The 18,212-nt window shown below is 43.9% G+C and overlaps 1 protein-coding gene across 6 annotated transcripts in view; it reads left to right on the top strand.

The window, feature by feature from the left end:
• Positions 1-18,212, top strand: part of RASAL2 (RAS protein activator like 2) — a 260,823-nt gene that overhangs the window by 138,971 nt on the left and 103,640 nt on the right. The window contains exon 1 of one of the 6 annotated variants that reach the window (XM_077275990.1): positions 16,637-16,900. The exons of the other annotated variants lie outside the window; for them this stretch is intronic. The gene's annotated coding sequence lies outside the window, so the exon portion shown is untranslated. Of the gene's footprint in view, positions 1-16,636; positions 16,901-18,212 lie in introns of those variants that run through there. 6 annotated transcript variants of the gene reach the window in all.

Genomic DNA, 18,212 nt, shown 5'->3' on the forward strand with positions numbered 1-18,212 from the left:
GACCCTGTCCGCAAAGTAGATCCTGTACGAGACCCCCATCTAACAGTTATGGCATATCCCTTGGACTTAGATTGGAGTTTTCCCACCTTTTGGCTCCACTTTACGGCTTGGATATGGAATAAATCCAGTTACGTACCTTTGTATACTTTGCATTACTTCTCTTTCTGTCCCGGAGCAGCAATCACAGTTCTTCATGTTATCATTGGAGCCGGTCATTAGACCCCAGTCGTAGCGGCTTCCCTGAGCTCTATAGCAGGGTGGGATAGTTGTGTCCTGTAAAGACTACACTTCCCAGCATGCAAAGCATCACAACCAGCAGAAAGCTGGGAGAATTCTGCTGAATTGTGAGTGCAGCTCTGGGCCACGGTGCAGGCGATGACTGAGGAGCGGGTAACTAGTGCAGAGGATGGCCCCTTATGTCTGTGTGTAACCTATGGAAGGATCTATCGCTGCTGATCAAGTCGTCCGTAAGATGATAATGTTTATTGCCTTTAGCCCCATGACTTTGTGACCCCTGCAATACTGGTCCATTGGGTTTTCAGCATATTCTATGGAAAGACATTAGGATCTGTGAGATCACCGATAATAAGCTGAATCTTGCTCAGTCTACAATGATCGTGTGATGTCATCCTAAATATGATGATGTCATTCAGTGAGTTTGTCCAATGATGTATTTGTGAGGTCAGAGCCTGATGTTGGGGGCCGGCCGGGCTCATAATCTCCATTCTAGTTCCTCCCAAAGGTGTTAGATGGGGCTGAGGTCCAGGCTCTGTGCTGTCGGTCAGGGTCTTCCAAGCCAAACTCCTCCAACCATGGTTGTATGGACCTTGGGCTTTGAGTACAGTCATGAGGAACAGAAAAGGACCTTCCCCAAACTGTTAGGCTATGTGCACACGTCAGGATTCCTTGCAGAAATTTCCTGAACAAAACCGGACATTTTCTGCAAGAAATCCGCATGCGTTTTTTTTTTTCGCATTTTTCTCTCGTTTTTTGCTCGTTATTTTACGGATTTTTTGTTTTTTTTTTTTTCCCCGGAGGTTCCCAATGCAATAATATAGTGGGAAATCTGCAAATTAATGAACATGCTACGTTTTTTTTACTGCAATGTTTGTTTGTTTTTGTTTTTTGCGGAACAAAACGCAACATATGCACAAAAATTGCGGAATGCATTATAAATGATGGGATGCATATGTATGTGTTTAAGCGTTTTTATTGAAAAAAACACGAAAAAAACGTGAAAAATCCTGAACGTGTGCACACAGCCTTACTGTTATAAGCTACAATTGTCCAAAATGTATTGTATGCTGAAGCATGTTCTGTCACTGGAACTAAGGGGCCTGAGCTGACCCTGAACAACAAGTCCATAGCGTTATCCCTGCTCCACCATACATTATAGTTGGTACAATGCAGTCAGGCAGGTAACGTTCTCATGGCATTCATCTACCCAGACTTATCCATTGAAAAGTGTGATCCGTCACCGCACAGAACACGTTTCCATTGCTCCAGAGTCGAGTGGTGGCGGCTTTATACCACTCCATCCGACGCTCTGCATTGTGCTTAGTGATGTAAGGCTGCATGCAGCTGCTCGACCATGAGGCTCCTGGCGGGGGCGCAGTGTTTGTACTGATAATACCAGAGGAGGTCTGGACTCTGCAGTTATGGGGTCAGCAGAGCGTTGGTGACTTTTCTGCCCTCTGCTCCTCAGCACTCAATGACCCCGCTCTGTAACATTGTGGGGTCCCCACCTTGTGACTGAGTTGCTGCGGTTCCTTTCTCGTCTCAATAATATCAGTCACAGGTGATGGGGGAAGATTTAGGAGGAAGAAATGTCATAACCGGACTTGTTACCCCAGTGGCTCCCATTTCTGACACGTTAGTAGACGAGGGTCCGAGATTTGAAGATCCATGATCATCGCTTCACACAATTCGTCTTTGTTTCTGCTCGGATCAATCACAGTTGGTGTAGAATTTACCTTCATCTCCAGCACTGAATTACATTCTCTGTGATCATGTCCGCAGGTTGTCTCCTGAATTTTAACCCTCGCCCATGTGTCCTGCTGTAGCTTATGGACATCATAGAGGGGAGTGGTCCGCAGATAGGACCCCCCTATATTTTTTGTAGGAAAGTATGGAGGGCTGCTATCGCTCTGGTAGACACGAGCCGTCCATGTGATGACGATCCATTATTTAATCGCCTGTTTTGCTCTCCTACGTTATGCCATTTTGCTGCAGGGGACAGATCGGGTCAGACAGGGCTTCCTCCAGAAATGGAGCTGATGGCCGAGGATTAGAGAAGTGAGGCCCCCAACGGTCGTCCGGTTACCGCTCCGGCTTGCTTTTAAAAGAACAGGTTATTTTTACACCAACTTTTTCTTTCGAGTTGATAATTGTTTTAAGGCCATTTCTTGGATATGTCTGGTTTTTGGAAAAAGCTTGGTGACAACCATATGTCGCCCATGGACTTCCAAGGAGCCACCCAGTATACTGATCTTTGCCGGTTGCCTCAGAATTAAACAAAATAAAAAGTATGGTCAACTGAGAGAGAGAAAAAAAAGTGTTGAAGTCCATCAAAGGACCCTTGGCATAGAAGCAGGGCTGTGGAGTCGGTGTCCTGGAAATTGAGGAGTCGGAGTCAGAGGTTTGGCTTACCGACTCCACAGCCCTGCATAGAAGACAATGTAGACACTTATGGTTCCGGTCTATGCAGCTGACAACCCCTTGGGGTCTGCAATGGTGGCCATAAGGTTGTCACCCAACTTTTTTTGAGATCCAGAAATGGCATATGGATCATCAGAAAATAACACAAGACCTTGTTGACTCCTTGCGTCTGATCAGCCGTCTTCTTGTACCTCGGCTCAGGAACCGTACAAAGCCTAATGACGCATGGGGAGACGCTGTATCAATGGAAGCTTTTATTTAAAGGCCGCCAGGGATTTCTGATTGCTCCAAGTGCTCAACAAGCAGAAGTATTAGCACGTCTTATAAATAGCTACAGAAACACCAGTGCCTGATAATGTGTAATGTGTTTTTAGCAGGACTTGTGATCCCATCAGTCTCGCACATGCTGGTGGCTTCATGTAGACGTTGCTCTCCACGTTTCTGGGGCCTTTTCACACATTCCAAAAATACAATTTAATTTCTTTCAAGAATACAGCTCGCGGCGAGGTGTTGAGCGACCCCGCGTCACCTCTGAATTCCCCAGATGTTCCCACTTATCATACAGGAAATGTTATTAGCACTGCAGGTATTTCTCCAGCATTTATAGTGTTAGGTGGTGGCGGTGGTACTTTTCGTTCCGTGTAGGGGGTGGCAGGTGGATCTGGTATTCAACGGAAATGATCTATTTTCATGTCATGATGACACGAGCCGCCATAGACATTTTAGTTACTATTTGAACCAAAACTTAGTTCTTCTGACAGATAATGTATTAAAAGAACAACTGCATAATTGGCCAGAAATTGCTCAGGTTTTATTCTCGCTGTTCCCCAGCGTAGTAAGAGGTTTTTTGTTGTTTTTTTTGTGGCAAATCTGCCATACAGTTTCAAAGATATGGGTTTTTTAGTGCTAATTTTTTATATTTTTCAAGAGGGTGTGGCTCACATGATCCTCTGGGGCGTGTCTTAAGGCTGCTCTGCATAATTATTCTGTAAACAACGCCCCCTTGTAAAGACCATAACATTTGTCACTGAATAAACGGGCCCATGTCTCTGGAACTGTATGGCGGATTAAAAGAAAAATTCAAAAAGTGGTGTGCGTATACTCAGGGAGCAGCAGAAACCAAATGAGTGCAGAACTTGGCCACTTTTGATCTGGTGTCAGGTTTTAATTAAATTTGCTCGGCCATTTTGTAAAATTATTTTTTACAGTACCAACATACATCAGAGAAATGTGTATGGAATGTCCCGATCTTTCCATAACGCCTGATGTTGGGTCAGGCATGTTCAAGTAAAGCATGCCCAATCCTCTCTCAGGAGATAAGCCGTCTCTAGATGTGTCTGGCAGTGGCATAAAATCGCCTTAGATGCCTCTACATGTTAGATGCATGTGAATGATGCCCAATATGGGGTCATTTTTGTCTAATTGGAGCTCTCCTGTCGCGGTCCCTACCTGGTAGTCCTATTTATTTAGTGAGTAGATCTTCCCCGGCACTCTGCGGTCTGGTATGGGGATGTGTTTTGTTTTTCCTCGTGTACTTTGGTAGTTAGGACCTGAATGCATTAGCACATGTATGAATGACTACACCGGGTGATACCATCATAGGTGTTATTACATGACATTAACCCCCGCCCATCTGTAATCCAAATACCAAAGGAATTTACTTTGATACCGGTCTATTATTTTTCTTTCCTTTGCACCTTCCAAGTGCCCAGAAATGCTTTATAGCAGCAAGAGATCGATGGAAAGAGGTTAAAAATGTAATAAAACTACGGCAATTTTTTAATATACATATATGTGTGTGTATGTATGTGTGTGTGTGTATATATATATATATATATATATATATATATATATATATATATATATATATATATATATATATGCATGTATGTATATATGTGTGTGTATGTATATATATATATATATATATATATATATATATATATATATATATGCACGCACACACATATAGAATGTGTGTATATACGATATATAGAATGTGTGTGTGTGTGTATATATATATATATATATATGTGTATATATGTATATATATATATGTGTATATATATATATATACATACATACATACATACATACATACATACATACATACATACATACATACATACATACATACACGTCCCGACTCTTCCCTTGGCAGATGATGTCGGGGAAGAGAAGGATCTGGCCAGTCGGATTTCTGATAGCCAGTCTTTTTGTTCTCCTTGGAGATAATCCTCTTCCCAGAGGCGTCTGACAGCGGATCTCTCATAGAGAACACAGGAGACGTTGGGGGGAGGAAGATGTTGGCTGAACGATCTAATGTGTATGAGGGGCTTTAAGGTGCATTTTACGTGGGCTGAGAATCTGTGAACGACCATTACGGAAAATGCTTGTTTGTGGCTATTGGCCCACGTGAACATGTCGGCTGTCGCCCCCAACAAACAAATAAAGTGCGTGTTTCCTGGGTAGTCAAATTTGTTTATACTGGTAAAAGTCATCATACTGTATGTGAACAGAACACTATTATAACAGTTGTTTCGTTGTCCTGTGTGAACAGATCTGTAAACGTGCGCCGATAGACTTGAATATATGCGATAGGCGTCTGAGCGCAGCTCGTCACATTTTCACCTTTAGTGCACTCTTTGTTCATGCACTGACTCAAAAGAAGTCATCAAGAGCTATTGACATAAAATACTTTAGAGGGAACCTATTTTATTGTTCATACAGTCCAAATTGTGATCAGCATGGTAAAAAGAAGCCGAGACTGATCACTTATCGGTTTTTCGCAAAAAAAAAAAAAAATTCAGTATAACTTGTATTTTATTCATTTAAATCCCCGGGGTTTGTATGTAGGAGTCCAGTGGGCGGTCCTACTAGTGATTGACAGCCATCTCTGCATACACAGGCATAAAGGGAAGACTGTCAATCACAGCACCGGCCACTGGACTCATGCACAAGCACCAGGGATTTCAATTAATGAAATTCAAGTTTTTCGGAAACTTTTCCTACCCAAAATGTCTATCCATCTGATCAGCTCCCACCATTTTTAACATGTCAGGTTCCCTTTAATGTTCCCATAGGGATTAAAAATGTATTCTCCTTTCCTCATTTTATGCCTTCAGTTTTTCTTTGGCTGCCAATTGATCAATATTTTATTTTTTGTTTATTTTTTTTTAGCTCTTTCTATATTTACATTTTTTATGGTTATTTGTTTATTTTGTAAATGTATGTATAACAGATTTAAAAAAAAAAAAAAAAGAAAAAAAAGAAAGAAGTTCTTGACTTAGAAGCACATTTAAAAACTTTTATTTCTGAAAGCATGGAAAACAAAAAGGTCACATCTTTAAGAAAAGTTCAGTTCTTACATATACTGCAATGTTTAACCCGGTAAGGCTATTGTTCCCTGCGAACGTCAGTGAACGGCTCGTGGTATAAGTGAGTTAATTTATCGGATGTTGGTCTCTCGCACCGCGCCAGGCATTAGCTGCTCGGGCAGCAGCAGATCGCTTCCTCCATCTGCGCACAGAATGAATTGGATTGATTTCGGATGAGTCAAAGAACATCATTCTCATCGGCTTCTCTTTCATTACATCCAAGATTGAGGCTGCCATTAAACACGCAGTCGCAAGCTCCGCAGATGGTGACTTCATTGTTTTGGGATTAACCCTGCATGCACTGGAGAGACGAAGGATGTATCACGTCCATATCCTGGGCCACCTGTTGGAATGTAACTCCTCGCTCAACTTCTTTTTGAGTCAGTTAGTTGGTACAGGTTACGAAGTGTCAGTGCATTGGAGCCGAATATGTAGATTTGTAGTAGAAGAGATCTTGTATTCTTAAGCATTGATTATGTAGGCAATATTTGTAGGTCTTATCCCAAAGAATGTATTTCAGTCCCTTGTATTCCGTGTTTCCTGCCCATACTTATATAAACACTTAGCCTAGAAGATCCAAGGCTGAAGGACCTGAGCACCGAGAGCTACGATTTTCGCACTGAAGATTTTAAAAGTTTAGGGTTTTCTAGTTTTAGAACATTCCTGTCCACCTACTGCAGTTTGCTTTTTCCAAAAAGAAGGTAAAAACATTTTTTGCTCACTCTCCTTGGGTCCAGCACGGAGTCTCCGCCACTGCTGCCCGGTTTCTGTTCTTGTCTGCCACATCGAAAGCGCCTGCAGCCAATCAACTCTGCAAATTGTGTCGTCGACTTGGTCAGAGATTCTAAGTTTAGTTATTCGCTTCCGACTTGACGTCAGCACTGCAAACAATAACAGACATGGAGAGCAGCGGGGAAGACTGGACCTGGGGAGAGTGAGTAAGACTCAGTTTTTGTTTTTTTTAAACCAACACTACTGTTGGGGAAGAAAAGGTGTTTTTTGAAAGTAGAAAACTAGAATTGATGAGCAAAAAGATTTACAGAACCTCAATGCAGCATCTTCCTCGGGACTCCATGGCCGCCGGATCACGGCAATTCGAACTTCCTTGAACAGCACCCAACTATCAGGACATCACAGGGCTTAGTATCCATTTGAGTGCTGGATAGGAGAGTTCCCACTGCCCTGGTCCAGCTGCCACGGAGTACCGAAGAGAACAACCCACCAGGGTCCTGCCAATCCTTCTGCTCAGCTCCAATGGGGATCTGTTTATATAATACATTTGTGAAGACTTGGTTAAAGTTCGGACTTCTCCCACATGGCTGTATCACAAAAGATGGCTATAATGAGCACCTTAGGGGGGGGGTGCCAACGTGCTGTCCTTCCCTCACTGTCCTGCATATTTGGCCTGAGCCTTCAATGCCGATATGAACGTAGCCTTAAAGGGATTGTCTGAAGCTGAAGACATTTTTTTCCTGGCTTGAATGTTTTCAAAATACCAAATGGTGGCAGACTCGCCTTCCGTCCCCAGGAATCCAGCAAAGGCCATTCCCATGTTCTGAACAACCTCTGGAAGCGATGTCCTCTCAATCCCAATGTGGGGTCAGCAGTCTGGGGACCAGAACAAGACGTGATATCTCTGAATGAAATATTCCAGTTGCAAATTTTTATTCATTGCATAGTGGAATGTGTTCAGAACAATAAAACCTAGAAATGATCAATGTAAATCAAAATTAATATACCATGGAGGTCTGGATTTGGAATGGTTCCCAAAATCAAAGTGGAAAATTAAATTACAGGCTGATCCAACTTCAGTGGAAATGCCTCATGACAAGGAAAATAGGCTCAGTAGTGTGTGTGGCCTCCATGTGCCTGTATGACCTCCCTACAAAGCTTGGGCATGCTCCTGATGAGGCGGCGGATGCTCTCCTGAGGGATCTCCTCCCAGACCTGGACTAAAGCATCCGTCATCTCCTGGACAGTCTGTGGTGTGATGTTGGTGGATGGAGCGAGACATGATGTCCCAGATGTGCTCAATCGGATTCAGGTCTGGGGAACGTGCAGGCCAGTCCATAATTTCAATGCCTTCATCTTGCAGGAACTGCTGACACACTCCAGCCACATGAGGTCTGGCATTGTCCTGCATTAGGAGGAACCCAGGGCCAACCGCACCAGCATATGGTCTCACAAGGGGTCTGAGGATCTCATCTCGGTACCTAATGGCAGTCAGGCTACCTCTGGCGAGCACATGGAGGGCTGTATGACCCTCCAAAGAAATGCCACCCCACACCATTACTGACCCACTGCCAAACCGGTCATGCTGAAGGATGTTGCAGGCAGCAGATCGCTCTCCACCGGGTCTCCAGACTCTGTCACGTCTGTCACATGTGCTCAGTGTGAACCTGCTTTCATCTGTGAAAAGCACAGGGCACCAGTGGCGAATTTGCCGATCTGTTTTTGGGGCAAATGCCAAGCGTCCTGCACGGTGTTGGGCTGTGAGCACAACCCCCCATCTGTGGACGTCGGGCACTCAGACCATCCTCATGGAGTTGGTTTATGACAGTTTGTGCAGACACATGCACATTTGTGGCCTGCTGGAAGTCATTTTGCAGGGCTCTGGCAGTTCTCCTGTTCCACCTTGCACAAAGGCGGAGGTAGCGGTTCTGCTGCTGGGTTGTTGCCCTCCTACGGCCCCCTCCACGTCTCCTGGTGTACTGGCCTGTCTCATGGTAGTGCCTCCAGTCTCTGGACACTACGCTGACAGACACAAAAAACCTTCTTGCCACAGCTCACATTGATGTGCCATCCTGGATGAGCTGCACTACCTGAGCCACTTGTGCTGGTTGTAGAGTCCGTCTCATGCTACCACGAGTGTGAAAGCACAACCAACATTCAAAAGTGACCAAAACATCAGCCAGAAAGCATTGGTACTGAGATGTGGTCTGTGGTCCCCACCTGCAGAACCACTCCTTTATTGAGGGTGTCTTGATAATTGCCAGTCATTTCCATCTGTTGTCTATTCCATTTGCACAACAGCATGTGAAATTGATTCAGTCAGTGTTACTTCCTAAGTGGACAGTTTGATTTCACAGAAGTTTGATTTTCTTGGAGCTATATTCTGTTGTTTAAGTGTTCCCTTTATTTTTTTGAGCAGTGTAGTTAAATGCGTCCTGTGGAACCCGCGGGGTTAAATTGAGCCCTCCCTATACAGTACTGCCCATGTAAATGTGTCAAGTCAACAGATGAAGGTATAATCTCCTTTGAGGTAATGGGGACCCGCAGTCACTTAAGAGGTTTGGGGATAAAAACATTGTATTTGTGTTAGGTTCCCAAATCCCTCACAAAGAATCCCCCCCGACGGAGGGGCGAGCACTATGTGGGTGAGCGCTGAATTACTAGGATCTTAATTAGCAGCGGTCCCATTGTCGCACGGAGGCTTTGACCTATGTGGAATGTGGTGGGCAGAAATGAGCTGCCAGCGCTGGCATTGTTCAGAGCAGCGAGGGTGGGCAGAGATGGGGCATGCATTGTGCCAAGTTTGACGATAACTTGGCACTTGTATATAATTTTACCCTTCTTTTTCTAATCCTTTTAGAAACTTTATGCAGTATGTAAGGAGTTTATTTATTTTTTTTTTGTTCTAGGAGTTTTTTTTAAAGGAACGTAGCTTCATCCTGCCCCGAAAATGAATGAGACCCTGCCTGCACGACTGCAGCTCGGTATGTCTGTAGGGGCATCATACTCGCTATCATCCCTATCGTCTCCGGTCAGCTTTTCCAACCGTTTCCTTTGAGGATATACCTTGCTATAATTGCGCAGCCAGGCTCTGATTCATGTTGCCTGCGGTTCGGGTTCCTATTTAATAATAATGGAGATGACCTGCAATACCAGACTCAGCCTTAGAACCAGAGTGGCGCTGTTTCTGGGGAAAAAATATATATTTTTTCTCGGTACTCAACAATGAGAGCTGTGCAGACTGTTATTAGCATATTTGTGTGGCGGATGACAATCCTGGTGTATTTCAGGCATGCTGATATAGGGCACAGGACTTAAAGGTCACCGGTCGCCTGGAGACTGCTATTTTCTCTGCTGATGTCACATTTCTTAGAAAATATCCAAGCTAATCACAGAGGTGTATATGTATTCCTTAAATCCCGAACCAATCGGACCTGATGGGGTCTTTAATGTCATGTATTGTGGATTGTTTAGTTATTTATGGGGTAGTATGTAAAGGCTATTCACCAAATTTTATTTTTTGCATATTTGCTTCCAAAATGCAATAATAGCAACTGTCTAAATCCTCTTCATTACAGTGAAGACAGCAGAACCCTGGATAAGCCCAGACCTCACATCCAGCCTGTATTCCAGAGAGGGACACTCGCAAAAGAGCGAGATCTGAAATTTGGGTCAGGCTGCAAACTGCATCTGGGGGAGGCAGAAAATGAATGAAGATACAGACTGAAACTTAGAGCAATAAAATAACCATTAACATGTAAAAAAAATGTTTTTCAACCATTAATGCAAGGTTTAATTAGGCTACAAATGCCAAAACTGGCATTATGTATCAAATCGCCCTCCGCCAGCTCTTTTAACCCTCCCGGGGGCCTTTGTTTCGGGCTTATTTAAAAGAAGTCTCTACTATCACAAAAACTTAGCTGCTTTTTCTCTCTCCTCCCCCCCCCCCCAAAAAAAAAAAAAAAAAAACAGCGCCACCTATGACTAAAGGTTGTGACTGGCATTGCAGCTTATCCCACCCATTCACTTCAATAGAGACGAGCTGCAAAAACCAGATGTGACCCATGAACAGGTGTGATGCCATTTGTGGGAGACTGCAGCCATGTTTTTTTAACCTCGTACAACCCATTTTAAGTTGCCCACGCGCCTTAGATGACCGTTGGTCGACAGCTGTCCCTTACGGTACTCTCATAAGCATGCCCCCTAGGCTGGGGGTTCGGGATAGTGGCGTCATTTTATTTTTCAAGGGAAAAACATGATCGGGCAATGAAAATTTAAGTGCCCAAACCTCTCCCCCCAACAGCTGCCGTCAGGGCAGGGATAGGAGACCCCCATGCACAACAGATAGTTGGCTAATTTGACTATTTTCTAGTGTGCACTTGTCCACACATTGTGTTTTTCGCGCTCTTTTTTAGCGGAAAAAAAAGCGACGTTCACAGATTTCTGAAACCTCATGCACACGCTGCTTATTTTTTCCTTGCAGATTTGAAGCCGTTTCTGGCCTGCATCATGTCAATTCCTTCACCATTTTTCACCTATTGGGGGGGGTGAGACAAAAACACATTAAAAAATGCACTAAAAACATGCGTATTTCACAAAGCGTTTTTCCTGCCAAGACTGGAGTATTTGCAGCAGATTTTCCTGCTGCAAATACTGAACGTGTGCACATGGCCTTAGATTGTCGCCAGTTTTCAACGAAAGCTATGGATGGAGCTCTACCAGCACCTCCTAGCCAAACGGGGTCCTGATAATAGTATTGATTACCAGGCAGACCAATTATCGATCAGACTGGACCGGTTATCTGCAAGTCTCTGGCCACCTTAATTGATTATCCTGCCTTAAAATATGTTCTTAAATGGCAGAATTAGAAACCAATTAGTAATATGAAATCAATGGGCTTCTAATTGAGCTCCCTGCGCTTGTTCCACATCTTATCTCTTCTGGCTTTCTGATAAGGGGCAGAGAATACCCAATATTGACCAGGATTTCCTGCCTGCAGATAACCCATAACCCGCACAGGTTTTGGCTTCCAGCTCATTATATTGCCAAACATTAGAGTATCTATTAAGGACTGTGATTAGATTAATTAATGTGCACATGGACTATTCTGTTATAATCATTATAAACCTATTATTTTTACAGACCCCTTTGAGATGTTGACTGTCTCCAAATAACAAGATATTTGAAAAAAAGCTTATGTTAAGAAATTAGCCAAGTGTTTGGCGGTTTAAGTGCTGCCATCTTGATAAGTTGTGTTACAGCCTACCACTGCTAAGACCTATACATGGCATGATTGTGAAACAGCGTATAGGAACGCTCGTTTCGTGGTAATTGTAAAGGCTTAACCAGGGCTGTGGAGTCGGTAAGCCAAACCTCCGACTCAGAGTCCTCAATGTCCTTGACTCAGACTCCACCAAAATGGGTTCCGACTCCACAGCCCTGGTCTTAACCACCTGGGGATCAAGTAAAATGATCTTATGGTTTGCACAAAGCTCATCAATCTCGGCAGCACATCGTCCTGTCCAGAACAATAGCAGCCAATCCAAAGTGGGGGGTCAGCTTGTGTGAACAGGTTATTACAGGACCACCGACTCTCAGGCGTGTTCTCGGCCGGCAGTTATGTGCATCGTGCAGTGTGAACGCACCGGCTGATGATCGTCAATGAGCGTTCCCCAGAACCCTGGTTTTCTGATAATCAGCCAGTGTAATCAGACTGACCGTCACCTGATAAACGAGCAAAACACTTTTTAAGTTTGCCTAAAAATCATTGTTGTCTGCAGCACATCTTCCTGTGTAAACACGTGCTGCCAAGAAAAATGACAGTGTGTGCACACAAGACGATCTATTACTGAACGGTAAGCGCAGGCGACCTATGTAAATGGATTATTAAACGACCGGTAGTAGGTTGTGGCATCTGGTCCACCAGTGTAAACACATTTTAAGTGGTCCCCATATACATTAGAGATCGATCGGCCAACAACCAACGGACCCTACTTCCCCCTACACAGGAACGCTACCGTGTTATCCGAGAGCTTCTGCCAGACTCGTCCAGAGAGAACGAAAAGATCGGCCTCTGAAAATCAGAAGGCAGGATCCCCCCTGCCGACCACCCCCAAACATTTGTCAAGGAGAGTTAAGAGGTCCGCATACACATTAAGCCCCCCATAAACATTACACCAACGTTTTACTAAATACATGACCTTTGGGCGACAAATGATCGAAGTTCTCCGAAAGATTAATCTGGCATTGAGCGGAAGGCCACGCGGTGATTTATTTTTAGGCGATTGTTGGCAAAGATGTATAATCCTCTACAATGGCCGATTTACACGAGCCCTATATCCCCCAAACCTCTATATGCCAGCCATGCAGTGGTCATTACTGGCCGACCAAAAATCTATCGCTCTGTGTGCACAAAATATCATGGTATCCGCAGTATAACACTTGTTCACACAGTACAATGTGCTGCCGAGAACTATGACTTTTAAGCAAGCTTGTAAAACATCGCACCTGACAAACGAGCAATACGCTCATTCATCAGATGATTGCCGGCCCGCTTAGACAGGCCAGTAATTGGGAACGAGGGCCATCTAACTAGACCGTAAGAAAGGTTCTCTGATCATTTCTTTGTTAGAAGATCTATTTTTTTCTGTTCTGAGACATCTGTGCGGAACGACAAAACCCGACAACATCTTATCGTGCGTTATAACCAAATCTATTCAGATACCTCTCAATTATCCTCTCCTTTTACATAATCCATTATCTCCGAATACCCGGCAGCTGATACTCAGTCAGGCCACAAGTTTCCCCTCCCGAGTTTTATGTATTACGTTATATTTCCGTATGGTGATTAAAGAACACAAGTGGTTAATTTTTTATCATTGCTGGGGACCCATCGGTCAGACCCCCAGTGATCTACAGGTTATCCCCTATCTAATGGAATTACCCGTTAATTCTTTCACACACACAAACTAAGGTGCCTTTATTTATTTTTTTATTTGTATAGGTTTACATTGTTTCTTTGCCACTAGAATGTTTTTTCTATTTCCAGCTATTTAGTCACCAGTTGCTTCACATCCAACAGGGCCTGAAACGAGTCCGATCATCACTGGATAAACCTTGTGCACTCACATCCTAATCTTAGGACTCATTTATTGAAATGTATGAGATTATTAGAGAAATTCTATAAACAGTAATGAAACATTTGCTTCTTGACTATTTTGTTTTTAAGTACCGTGATAAAAATAATAGATTTTTTTTTCTTCTTTCATTTCCATGTGATTCTTGCTGAATGCCCAGTTGAGATTTATAACTTGGCAATTCTGCTATAGCATTATTCTCATCACTAGCCTGCAAACAAAATAAAAATACAAAAAAATACAAAAATATATATTTATATACCATATGTTATGCCCACGATTTCCCCCCTTACTGCATAGTTCAGGGGTTGGCCTGCAGTTTATATGGACATTTCCCAGAGTGTGGCAGGACAGATCCCTCCTGCTGGGGGGAAATACTGACCCCCAGGAGGGGGAGGGGAGACCCTTGAAGAAAAGACCGCTCAGAATGTGTGTAGTGCAAAAGAAACAAACAAACTATGGGGGGAACGATGTGCAGAGATCCCAGACAGCTCCAATATGGGCTCCTCCGTGTTTTGCTGCCTGTAAATTAAAATCTTTTGAACTCCGCCACCCAAAATCCCAGGAGAATATGATCCAGATATTCCAGTGTGTTGGGTTTAGTAGAAGCACGTGCCAATATTAAGATCGCATAAAGATTATTCTGACTTCATTTTTAGGTTTGGAGCCCTTGGCTGGCAGGGAACAAGTCCCAGCGTGCAGCGCCAGCTCCAGGCTCCGCATAGGGTAACTTGAGGTTCTGCAGCAGCTAGATCTAACCCAGGTCGTTCATTGTAGCCGATGAGGTCACAGTTAGATCAGCTTTCTAAGTTGCTGTTGGCTCCAACTTTTACAACAATTACACAAAGTAAAATCCAACAGTTTCCACAATCGGGAATGTGAGATTTTACCAATTGTCATCCACCGACTACAGAACTTTGTGCAGAAAAGTTGTGGATTTTAAGAGTATGTTCCCAAAAACACCCAGCTGGTACTTTGCTGCGGATCCGTGCATGGAAAATCCACGGTGTCTTACTGTACAGCGCGGAGAAGTCTCCAGCGTGCCACTTTATGCAATGAATACCATTGTGGGTTTCACCTTTTCCAATACCGAAATCTGCAGTATTTCTTTTAACCGCTGAAAATTTCAATGCAGATTTTCGGCTTCAGGAACAGTTCCTGTGGACACTCGCCCTAAAATTTATAGCCTGTGAATTTCTGTTGTGGATTTTCACAGTGGATGTCGCCCGTTTCACTGTATAGAGGTAAAGGCTTCATATATATATATCAGCGTGCCGATTTCTGGCTACAGAATAAACCAGAATGTAACAGGGTCACTGTCCTACAGAAACCAGACTTTGGAGCATGACCTAAATTATCATAGGTGGATTCTGCCATATAGAGCTCATAGAAAACACATTTAAAGGGGTGGAATAAAACATGAGGATAGGAAAGGCACTGTTTTATTGCAATGGAAAAAAGACATTTATTGATGTGTCAGCATGTCGTGTTCAGGGGGACCACGCTTTACGTTTCGGTCCACCTGGAACTTAGCCACAGCCGGGCAAACCAGAGTCGTGAACGTTCTGTGGGAGTGCCAAGCTCTCTCCTATATTGTCTGCTTATCCATCCTATATGCCACCATGTACCCGGAGTGCCAATCATAACTTTTTTTTAATAGGATAGGTGATAACAGCGGGTGCAGCTGGTGGGATGCCCACCGATCCCCAAAATAGAGCATTGTTATCCCCCTGAGAACAGAGCAGCAGTGCAGACGCTCCATTCATTCCTTATGTACGAGTCTAGCGCTCAGCCGTCCCATAGGTAGTGAATGGAGCCGCGGTTGAGCATGTGTACTAGAGGGCCCAATTCTGGCGATCAATGGGGTACAAGTCATCTGATCATTGGGAGTCCAAGTCCATATAAGATGCAGATGATCGTATTTTCAGTCTGAGTACGAACCAACAAAACTTCAGATCACACTTGGACCAATGTTATGCTATTGGGCTGTGCACATGTCCCTTTTTTTTCCTCGGACAGAGCCAGACCGGGGAAAGAAAAAGCGCAGCATACCCAAGTTTGATCCGGTATTCAGATGGCACTCAGCCACACAAGTGAATGAGTCCATAGAAAATATTAGACTGCACTCGGATGACATCTGAGTGCAGTCTGATTTTCACTTGCTAACAGAATGGAGACTTTTTTTCTCCATCCTCTCCTCCAATGGGAATCAGGTCAGTGTTTGATCAGCGTGTCATTTCTATAATTGACCCGATTATCTCCGAGGAGAGAATATACGGTAGTGTGACCCTGATGATACGTGATAACTTGTTCTAGTCGGACTCCCCCTTCAACCACTTATTTTCTGCTGAAATTTTAAATTTTAAATTAAATTTTGACATGCATAACTAATCTGATGTAAATACTTATACACATGTAGAGGGATGGTCTTGTCGAAAAAAGGGGGCAATCTTTTGGAGAGTTTTCGCTTTATTTATATTTAAGCATAAATGTTAAAACCATAATAAACTATATATTATGCACACGATACGTACACACCTGTATTATGGTGGGATCGATGTATGTCGAAGGATGTGTCAATATTTAGAGGAAAACAATCTGAGCACTCTGGGGAGGATCTGGTGTAATAAAGTGAAGGTTTTATTTCCCTGGAGTTTCTCCCACCCCTGCCCCCTCCTCCCATACCTCCCAAAAGCTAACACCCGCCCTGGCCATAGGAGGAAGAGCCAGGCAGCACATTGTTAGAATGTCACTGAGAGTTTGCAGCATAGTTTTCCCAGGGAGGATCAGACTCCGTCAGTGTGCACTGAGACAGCCATTGTTTGGATGTGGCAGATCGGGGATCTCATTGGGTTGGACGCTCTTGATTTTCTGCATTCCTCAATGTGAGGCTGTTCTCAGGCAGGAAGGCAAATAGGAGCAGGAAACTTTTTTTGTGTGTTTGAGTCTCTGCTCGGTGTCCTGCAATGTGATCCCGGGATGAAATACAATTTACAGGTAAGAGTCCGCTAGCATTTACCTGTTACTATGTGCGCGATCGTAGCCGAATTATCTGATCAGATTAATTATTAGTCATTTTAGTTGTTATTCGCTGCTTGTAATGAGATCAGCATTGATTGCAGAAGTCCTATACATGATGCCGGCCATTTACCTGCCGAGGTTTGTGACAATCTGCAGTGTGACTTGTCCAGACGTCAAATTTCCCCCACCCCAGTATGTAAAAACGGTAAAGTGGGCGACAATTCCGTAGCAGATTTCTTTGCCGATGAGGATTTTGCTGCTGCAGATTTCCCTCCCATATTAAGAGGGTCCAAGAATGGGCCGCAGTGTGGGTCCCTCTCCTGGCCAGGACTTGGCAGCATCGTAGATAAATGAGGCCTCGGCGGTCAGATCCGGAGACCGACAATCAGTCCAGATACCTACAGTCCGTACTTGGATTGGGTTTGGCGAATATCTGAATTTGTCCCAAGTTTCTGGGGATTCCACGTGTTTTGCAATCAGTCCGTGACCAGTAGAAGTCCACAGTAGACGGGACATTCCAGGATTGATTCATAGTCAGAATATTTGTCTGAAAGTCGCACACGTAATAATATCCTGAACAGTGAAGCAAAAAAACAACAAAAAAAAGTTTGATGCCTAGTACAAGTCGGTATGATGACGTTTTTGCCCCTTTGGCAGCTAATAGAAAGTGTGATACATTTTAGATTCTATGAATGTGATACAAAGTTGCATTAGGACAAGTTTCTGGATTCTGAGATTGTTTCAACTTTATTACAATTTGTGGGCGGCGACTTAAATCCCCCCTCGTGTCTCCTGATTGGCTGACGGATTTCAGAGGGACTAATATGCCATTTGTTTTCAACCCTGGATAGGCGTTTAGAAGGAGGAAGCGTCTCATAAATGTAGTAAATTGTAAGGGCCCAGATAAACAAGGCGATAATTTGGAAACGAGCATTCGTGGGAAAGCTCCGTGTCAGATGTGAGTATCCAGTGCTCACTTAGTGGATGCAGGCTTAAAAATCAGAGTAATCGGCAGCACATTGAGAAGTGCTGACGATAACATGGTGTGCTATGTTCACAGAACGAGCGTATAAGGCTACGTTCACATTTGCGTTGTGCGCCGCAGCGTCGGCGCCGCAGCGCACAACGCAAACGAAAACGCGGCAAAACGCACGCTAAAACGCTGCGTTTTGCGCCGCATGCGTCCTTTTTGGCCGAAAGTTGGACGCAAAAAAAATGCAACTTGAAGCGTTTCTTGCGTCCAACGCTTGCGGCCATGCGGCGCAAAACGCAGCACAACGCATGTCCA

Source organism: Ranitomeya variabilis, chromosome 8 (genome assembly GCF_051348905.1).
Source record: "Ranitomeya variabilis isolate aRanVar5 chromosome 8, aRanVar5.hap1, whole genome shotgun sequence".
Taxonomy (NCBI): domain Eukaryota; kingdom Metazoa; phylum Chordata; class Amphibia; order Anura; family Dendrobatidae; genus Ranitomeya; species Ranitomeya variabilis.